This window comes from Microtus ochrogaster, chromosome 7 (assembly GCF_000317375.1).
Source record: "Microtus ochrogaster isolate Prairie Vole_2 chromosome 7, MicOch1.0, whole genome shotgun sequence".
Classification (NCBI taxonomy): Eukaryota; Metazoa; Chordata; class Mammalia; order Rodentia; family Cricetidae; genus Microtus; species Microtus ochrogaster.
In genome coordinates, this window is record NC_022014.1 from 13804278 (window position 1) to 13814368 (window position 10091).

Below are 10091 nucleotides of genomic sequence, written 5' to 3' on the forward strand. Positions count from 1 at the left end.
GCAGAGTTAACCACAGGCGTAGAGAGTTGCACAGAAGATCCCAGTGTGATCACTCTATGATTCTGAAGAAGCAGAGTTAACCACAGGAGTAGAAAGTTGCACAAAAGATCCCAGTGTGATTAAGCACCAGCTAAAGTAAGGTATCAGACTTAGTGGCCCACAAGCGGCAAGGTGAAGGGAGGACAGAGGGATGGGAGGAGGCAGTGAGTCTTTGGGCTGGCTCATAGCACTATTAACTTGAGAGTCCGATGGGGCTCCTGGGAGCTAACTGAGGATGGCAACACTGATGGCTGGAAATAGAACTGTGAACATCTGCGGGAAAAATGGGAAATTTCACCTTAATAGAATTTTTAAAACATTTTAACTTTCCTCAAAAAAGATCTATTTCCCCCAAACTCATCTGCTTCTTCCTATGTTCTCACATCTTTAAATACACCAAACATGATAATTTTATGAGCAAATCACATTATATAGAATACATTTCTAAGTTTCAAAGCAGAAGCTTCATAGTGTTTTTTTTAAAAAGAAAAAGAAAGATAAAAGAAACCAGAGAACTGCATACGTTTGAGTTTTCCATATAGCCACTTATCTGCTTGCACATGCCCCCCTCTCAACTCCAACATTTTGAAACACTTTGCATCTGTAATTGAGATTTCTCTCTCAGGATGAGTGCTTGTGTTTCTGGACAGGACCTAGACTGCAGATCCCATCCACACTCTCTGTTTGCAGGGTGATTTTCAGGGAACCTTTGGCTTCCTCTCTGGAAAGCAAAGCCCTGAGTAGCACCCCATGTTGAGATGATCACATGATGAGATCTGACACTGTGATCTGTGTGTATGGGGTAGATGTTGTTGTCTGCTTCTCACTCCAGATACCCTGCAGGAAACGCCTCTGCCAGTGCTGGACAGGATCCCTTCCTAATCAGGTAAGGGAGGAGATTACAGGGTGGTACTTAGGAGGATAGGACTCCAGGGAGTAGTAGAAGAAAAAGGTGGGATGTGGTAGAAAAAACAGAAAGGAAGTCTATGGGTAGGTGAAAGACAGAGGTTTTGAAAGAGGTAATAGCTATACATGTGTGCATGCATGCGTGCGTGCAGGCATGTGTGTGTGTTTCTGTTTTTGTAACAGACTGTCCTCAAACTTACTATGTAAGTGAAGATAGCTTGGAATTTTTGTTCCTCTGCCTCCTGGGCACTGGTATTACAAGTGCATGCCACTCACCTTGTTTTATTCTGAGGATTGAACCCACGGCTTGGCGAATGCTAGACAGACACCTATCAGCTGAGCTACATCCCCAGTCTGAGAAGCACACTTCTGAGTTGACCATCTATTTTAATTTGACTGAGAGAATTTCCTAGTTGTGAGGCCTTCAATGATAAAACTGGGATGATGTTGGCAAAGCAGGAAAAGGGGGTTTGTCAATGTCAATCTTTGGAAGTCACAATGAACCTGCTCCATACCTGTGAAGAGTGGACCGACTGGTCACTCTCTTGCAGAGAAATATACATTTTTTTTTTTTTGCTGGAGAAATATTGCAAAAGGGAGTGAGAACATGCGAGAGTGGAAGCAATCACACCCAGGAAATGGCTCAATTACTCTAACTGGCCGAGGAATTCCTGTGGATCTCAGAGTCACATATTCCCAAAAAAGCTTCCAATGTTATTTAAAAGTATGTTTGAGGGAAAGAGAGATAAGTCAGCCGTTAACAGTACCTGCTGTTCTTTCAGAGGACCTGGGTTCAGTTCCCAGCACCCACACAGTGGTTTACCTCCAATCCCAGGAGCTCTGATGCCCTCTTCTGGCCTCCATGGGGACCACATACACACAGTAATTATACTTACATGTAGGCAAAATACACCTTGAAGAAAAATAAGAAAATCTTTTAAAAACATATGTTTGACAGCCCAAACAAGGATAAAGGTCTCTCCACCAAAGTATGTAGGAAGCTGCACTGTTCAGATGAACCTCAGCTGTCCCTCAAGACCCAGAGCAGTGGAGCTTTCCCTTGGGGAGAGAGAAGCAACTAGGGCATAAGAGAAATTTCCCAGGGTACAGTCCAGAAGGGCTGTCCAGAGACCTCATGTGGGAGGAGAATAGAAGATGTCATGAATGTCTAAGGATTTGCCTCTGAGAACCCACATATTCTGTCCTGGCGTTCCCATCATCAGAAGCAGAAATGGGATGGTGGGGTGCTGTATAAGAGTCTTTGAATGCCTCTCCTTGGTGAAACAATTGCTGCCATATACTTTATTGCTAAAATTTTACACCCTTATAGCAAAGAATTAATTACAAAGGCCTCACTTCTCAGTAAAGCTCATCTGTGTCTTATCATGTAGATGAATATTTGTGCAAACTCTGATGACTTGAGTTCCATTCCATGGCCTCACAGGTAGTGAGAAAAGTGACTCTCAAGAGTTGTCCCTCATACAGGCACTATGACATGCACAGCTCTGCAGAGAGAGAGATGCACACACACAAATAAATAAAAATAGAGAAAAGGAAAGAAAAAACGTGAAGTCCATTTTGTCTAGCTCCCAGCTGTGTCAGGCATAATGACAGTTATATGTGTCACAGAAGCCACAGAAACACCTGTCTGTCATGCTTTCAATAAGACACACATCATACTCTACCTGCTTTCCCTAGCCATACTCACATGTCCAGACTGCAGAGTGGAAACAATTCAGCCATTTGCAAATCACAAAGCCAATACTACCTTGAGTTTCACAGAGAGAACTAGAACAGTTTTCACCTTATCAATGACAATCAGTCTTTAAGTTAGATTTTGATTGACCAATTTTGTGTATATGTATATTATATTTATTTGTGTAGGTAAACTCGTGCCGCAGTGTATGAAATGCTGGAAGACAAGTTGAAGGAGTTGGCTCTTGTCCTGTCCTGGTACATGGGTACCAGGAATCAAACTCAGATCTTCAGGCTTGCTAAGAAGCTGTGTTACTCGTTGAGCATCCTGCTGGCCCTTTAGACAACGCGAACAGACCATGCTTCTCATTCCCCTTTCTCACGCTTCTCATGTTTCCACTCTTCCTGAGGAGAATGTCCTCCTGGCAGACATCGTTCGTCTGTCTGAACTTTGGGGCAGCCTTGTGGACACATGTCACAGATGGTAGGAAAAGGTAAAACTCTCCTCCTGACTGGAGTCTGTGTCCTGCTAGTAGAGGGGTCTTTTCTAGGCTTTTCTGTTGGGGCAGTAGGACTTTCCCCTTTGGGGCTGTTGTGAGAAATACTCAGGCAGAAAGAAGTCTGAAATAAACAGGTTCATTACCGCAGAGTGCTCAGCAGGAAGCCCAGGGAGTCAACAAATGGAACCCACCTTTTCTTCCCAGAATAACATATTGCACTTCGTCTATGTGCCAGGAAGCTGAGTATTCATTCCAGAAGCCACGCCCATCTCTCAATCTAGGATTCTCCATCACAGCCTCCCACAGAACACTTATCTAGCAGGAGATGGAGATGGGAAAAACTGAAGATGTCTGAGTTGACAGAGCCCAGTCGGGACTCACTGTGACCCTTGTTCTCTGAACCATCGGTGGATGCTACATAACCTGCTATCTTGAGTACATCTCTGCTCATCCTACTGTGTCACAGAAAATCCATGTGCCTACACAGAAATATGGAAGCTTTTGTACACACATGCATACATATTCACATGTGCACACATGCACACCCACATCCACAGAACTACACACACACACACACACACACACACACACACACACACACACACACAATTTCCCATCTCGAATAATACCTAGGCAGCAGATAAGAAAAGTACAGTTTATAGCTGGGCAGCATGACCTGCAGATAACTCCCAGAATTTTCTAAGAAATAAAAAGAACACATTTGGAGGGGGAAGTCAGGTTTTGAATACAGTTGGCATCTAGGGTAAGAACTAGCTCAGTTACACACATGCAGTGCCACATAGAGGAGTTCCTCCTCATTAGTGAAAGCAAACCTCATAGTGTTGCTAAAAAGTTAAATGAGAGTTGAACATTGTGGTGCCTGCCTGTGGTTCCATACTCAGGAGGCATGAAAAAGAGGAACACAGGCTACATACATGTACAGACCTTGTTGAAAGAAAAGAAGAACAAAGGAAGAAAGGAAGGTGAATACATCGCACAGCATAGTTGCCATAAAGATTTTACTATTAGTGAAATGTATGAACAATAGTCATAAAACTTGATAAATCTTACCAGCATCTGAAGGCTAAAGTTTGTAAATGATTTTTAAAAACTTTAATGCATACTCTAAGAGATTTCCAGACTAAAAATATCAAAGATGACTCTTGCCTCAATGTAGTGAGGAGGCGATCAGGCCTACTTTTCATCCTTCCCAGCTCCCGTATGGTTAGCTTTACACCCGAAATAACAACACACAAATTGTATTCATTTAAACACTGCTTGGCCCATTAGCTCTAGCCTCTTACTGGCTAACTCTCACATCTTGATTTACCCATTTCTAATAATGTATGTAGCATCACAAGGTGGTGGCTTACTGGGAAAGATTCTATCCTACATCTGTCTCGGGTCCAAGAATCATGGCATCTGCCTCACTGCCTTCTTCCCAGCATTCTGTTCTGTCTTCCCCACCTACCTATGTGTTTCCCAGGTGGTCCTCGGTGGTTAGGTGGTGTTTCTCCCCAGAACTATGGCTACACCTGAAAATGAGACTCCAGTTTCTTGTGTGTGTCCGGCCTTGCTGTACTTCACTGGCAGTGATACAGTTAAAAGAATGGCAGAAATCAGGAGAGGTGGTCAGGTTTCAGCCCAGACATCTTCACATCAGGAGCCATGCACAAGAATGAAACTTACTGACTCTCATTCACCCAGGGGCTGAGAAACTGAGCCTCAGTAACTTAGGAATTTAGGTAGACTCTGAATTTCTCATAGACACATTACTGTAAACAGCTCCAAGTCCTCAAGGTGTAGTGATGAGGAGAGCAGGCCTGCTTTTTGTCCCGCCTAGCTCCCACACAGCTAGCTTAGCCCTGGAAATAATAACAGGGAAATTGTATTCTTTTAAACACTACTTGGCCCATTAGCTCTAGCCTCTTCAATGCCCATCTTCCTCTTGAAGTAGATTGGTGCTGCCAGGAGCAGATGTGTCTCATTGTCATGAAAAGCCCTAAGTTATTAAAACATTTAAAATGCCATATTCTGGAGTCTTTGATGGAGTTGAAGAATGGTTAGTCACAGTTATAGTTTTCCATTGTTAGGATAAAATAGATATAAATATTGTGACTGTAATTCATGCTTTATAACTGTCTTGTTATATGTAATTTTGCTATGTTAAAGTTAAAGCCTTCTTTTTGTTTAAACAGAAAAAGGGGAAATGATGTAGGAGTGTTTTCTATCTATCTGTTGCTTTCATTGGTTAATTAATAAAGAAAACTGCTTGGCCTTTTGATAGTACAGCCCTTAGGTGGGCAGAGTAGACAGAACAGAATGCTGGGAAGAAGGGAAGTCTGACAGACGCCATGCTCCTCCTGCCTGAGACAGACACTGGTTAGATTCATCCCGGTAAGCCACATTCAAGTGGCAATACAGATTATTAGAAATGGGTTAAATCAAGATGTGAGTTAGGCCTGGCAGTGTTGAATTTATACAATTTCCATGTGGTTATTTCTGGGTTAAGCTAGCTGGGTGGCAGGATGCAGCCTGCCCCTCTCATACTACACTGCTGTATAAGCTAGTACCAACTCCACAGCCCTGCCTGCTTGCTCTGCCCAGTCCAACATGACAGAGGTATGTTCACCGCCTTCGTGAGCCATCTCACAGCTGCAACTCCAGTGATGCATGATCCATGTCACCATTAAACAATTAGTAGCACACTGCTCACAAGCCCCATTGCAGTGCAGGACCTCCCCAATGGGTCAGAGTTCATGCTGCCAGCAAGAATCAGGAAGCTGTCATTTCTTAAATGAACTGTGCCACTGCTTGCAGCCTACAAACAGAGCCTGTCTGAAAAAATGTGGCTACCAAGAAGCTGTACTTAACTCCATTTTTTGTGTATAGAATATCCTCCCAAGCTCTCTCAGGTTTTACATGGACGTAGTTGACCCACATTGACGCACCATTTGCAAGTGGAGACTGCTTGTTGGTTTATTTTCCGACTGCTTAGACCCAAATAATCTCAAAGAAACTATATTAATTACAATGCTGTTTGCCATATTAGCTCAGACTTCTTATTAACTAACTCTTACATTTTAGATTAACCCATTTCTTTTAATCTCTGTATCACCACGAGGCTGTGGCCTTCCAGTAAGCTTTTCTGGTGTCTTTCTCCTTCTACAGCTACATGGCATCTCTTTGACTCCACCTACTCTCTCTATGTATCTCTTCCAGACTGGCTATATTCTGCCCTGCCATAGGTCAAAGCATCTTTATTCATTAACCAATAAGAGCAACACATATACAGTAGGACATCTCGCATCACTGATGCATGTTTTAGAGGTATTGAGCCTGACCTTTGGTTCATAATCTGAGAAAGTTAGGGAGGATAGATTAGCTTAGAATGTGATGTAGTGATAATCAAGGTGGTGGGGTTTGGACTGAAGAGCCACATGGGAACTGACCAGCCTCTATCCAGAGCTATGTCTGTAAAATAGAGATATTGAAACCTATCCTTTTTTTTATTGTGTGAGGATTTGTAAATTGGTACAAGGAAGTGGTCAATAAAATGCTTCATTTTTTCAATAATAATGTTGTCAATGAAGTCATTAAAATCTTTTTTTTTAATTTGGTAATTACAGTTCTGAAGTGATTCTGCTTTTATTTCCTTCACGTTAAGCCAGTCATGGAATTTCACAGTGATTTCTGGGGTGGGGAAGAAGGAAAGTGTATTCAGAATGATGGAGGCCACGGCCTGGTTGGCCTGAGAAGGTGCAAGCAGGGGGGCTCACTGGGAAAGCTGGAGGAGCATCGACTGCCCCGCTGACAGGTAGGTGATGTTCCGAGAGCGAGAGAGCTGGTAAGCAATGTCCTCAGCTGCTTCCAGCTTCTGCAGCTCAATCAGGCCATCACCTGCCTTGGCCAGGGAGTTGGCGATCAGCTCAGCTGCCTTGGAATCGCCCACAGCAGAGATGATGGCTGCCTTCTTCTGCTGCTCAGTCTTTTCCACCACAAATCTGGCCCTCTTTGCTTCCTGCTGAGCCACCTGTTTGGCTTCCACTGCTTCAGTGAACTACTTCACAAAGGTCAGATGTGTCAAGGACACATCATCCAGGACGAGCCCAAATGTTGCTACTCTCTCTGTGAGGTCATCACTCACCTGCCGAGAGACCAGCTCCCGCTGGGTGATCAATTCTCCAGCATCAAAGTGAGCCACCACCAAATTGAGGATCTCTGTGGTGATGGAAGGCAGCACCCGCTCATCATAGTCCTGGCTGAAGCTGGTGTAGATACAAGGGAGCTAGCTGGCCTTCTACAGGAAGAGGATGTGTAGTGTGATGTTGACGTTCTGCAAATCTTTGCTTCCAGTGATGACTGGTACATTCCATGGTCATGAGCGGCAGTCAAAGATAATTGGTTTCTGTACCCAAGGGATGAGAAAGTGAGTCCCTTCCCCTACCACGACGTCCTGTACTCCACAGAATCAGTCAAAGATGACAGCTCTGTGCCCAGCATCCACATTATACAAGGTGGAGTTCGCCAAGCCTCCTACCACTGCTAAAGCCAGGCCGAACTTTCCGATGGACTCAAACACTTTGGCAGCCATGATTCCTTCTGTTGCACCCACTCACACCTGCTTCCACTCTGACCTTCACATGAATTCCCCCATTAAAATCTTAAGGACCCTTCTGTGTTTTCATGCCCAGGACGCTCTTCCAGAAGCATGATTCTACTAGCACCCCTTCTCCGCCAACTTGCTCCAATCTCGGGGTTACAACTGAGTGAGCCATGGAGTCTGGCTGTCACTCATCCATCGCTTGATCAATGACCACAGAGATCTCCTGATTAAAAAGGTGGCCAAGAAACATGTTGACTATTAGCAGAGCCAATAAGATTAATTTTTTTCTTAAAATAAAGATGCGGACTCATTAGGACAGAGGTAGGTCATGAAGAGGTAAAAGATGTGGAGTCAGGGAGAAAGCTGGAGAGAAGGAAGCCAAACAGAGCAGGTTTAGAATTCCATTTGAGTTCTGATTATCCGTAGTCTCTTACACCAAAATTTACTTTCTGTGCCTCTGCATTCTTGCACCGCACACAGCAGAAGAAACATACATCCATGTGGTTTGAAGAATAAAGACACATGCTATGTGAGAAGATGTAAAATTCAAGTTCAACCTTACGTAAAGCCACAGAGACGCCATTTGGCCATCACTCTGACTTCCTCCATAACCTGTTCTGAATCAGTCACTCTCTCCTTAGCAATGAGATTGCCTGGGCAGCCACAAAGGCTCTACTACAACATGAGGTTCTGATACTTCCTGTCTTCAAGGCTTTCTGAGGTAAGCTGAGGATTGGGTTGTGGGCTCCAGTAGAATCCAACCAGAGGCATCCCGCTTCCTCAGGCTTCAATAAAAACCTCTCTTGGTGCTTATGCCCTCTATCCCCTGATGCCTAGAGAAGAAATAGAGACATGCAATCAGCCAAAGAAAGGCGGCTAAATATAGTCTTTGTCAGATTAATATCCCCAGGATTACTCATGACTCCTTCAGAGTGAAGCAAAGATCACGTGCCGCCTGACAACCACCCATCTGGCCTGAGAAGACTCGCCATATGGACGTTTCTCGCTAATTATAGTTAAACACCAAGGGGAGGGGTTCCAGTCTGGAGGCTCCGGAGGCCAGAAGTTCCCCGATTCCCCCTTTCTGGAGCTCATGAAAAGGCTCCAGTAGTTGCTGTTCCCAGACTTCTCCAGAGACTTTCAGGTAACTCTTAGCCTCTGTAGAACCGACTTTCACTAAACTCACAGGTGGGGAAGTAACCTTCATCTTTCTCTGTTAACAAAGTTCATCAATAGCGTCTCCTATCTAAGACACCAGTCAAGATTCTGCATCATGGAGAAATCCAAAGAAACAGCTGATAATTTGATGAAGGTACATTTTGCTGCTACTAAGGACTTAATCTTCACCTACTGCCTGGTGATTTGTGTGAAAGATACAGGGAAGGTTGTTACTTTTGTTAGTCCCAGGCAAATGACACTCAGTGAATCAATCCAGTTCCAGAGAAGAATTTCCTAGCAACCTAAAGCATTGTTTTCTTAAAATAAATGCAGATGGCCTCTGCCCATCTGTGATGGCTAATGTGACTGCCTGCGTGATGAAACTCTAGAATCATCTAGGAGGCAAACTTCTGTGCCTGTCAGTAAGGGGCAGCTGATTTAAATGTGTATGACATTGATCTGTGAGCTATTCAGAAGGGGGAGGGAGAACTGAGCACCAGCTCTCTTCTTCCTGACTGTGGATGCCATGTGACCCGGTTGCACCAGCTCCTGCTATCAAACTCTGGGGCAAATAAACTTAAACTTCCTTTCTTGAATTGTTCTCATTTTGCAGTGCCTTGCGGTAAGAGGAGAAGGAGAAATACCCATCCCAAGGTTGTGGATTTGATTCCCAGCAGAAAGAATGGGGAAGGAAGAAAAGGAGGAAAAGGGCCAGAGAGAGGGAGGGAGGGTACCTATGCTTGCCTTTAAACAAGTCCTGAGAGCCATGAGTCTGGGTGGCCAAGGAAATGTGGAATACCCAATTCAAGGGTGAGCATTTCATTTTGCCTTCACTCTTTATCTGTACCTGAACTCCCACTCTTTAGGCACAAATCATTGTTCTACTGACAACACCAAAGTAGGACGTTCTCCCTGCAGGACTCAAGCCTTCGTGGTCTCACAAGGCAGACGGTGGTGTATGTGACACAAGCTCACATGGCTCTCAGTGCTCATGACCTGACCTAGTTTTCTCACAAACGTGCCCACAAAACTACTAATAAAAACAATAATAAAGGCATGAGGAGAAATGAACGCTGATGCTCGAGAGTTGGGGAGATAATAGATGTGGGAGGGAGGCTCATTAGTGGGAGAGCATACCCTGGGTGTCAGGGATCCAGGATGTGGGAGGTGGCTCATTAGTGGGAGAG

General features: G+C 44.3%; 1 pseudogene; it reads right to left on the bottom strand.

Moving 5' to 3' along the window:
* Positions 1 to 6915: 6915 nt before the first annotated feature.
* LOC101987203 lies at positions 6916 to 7771 on the bottom strand (annotated as a pseudogene).
* Between the last annotated feature and the right edge of the window lie 2320 nt (positions 7772 to 10091).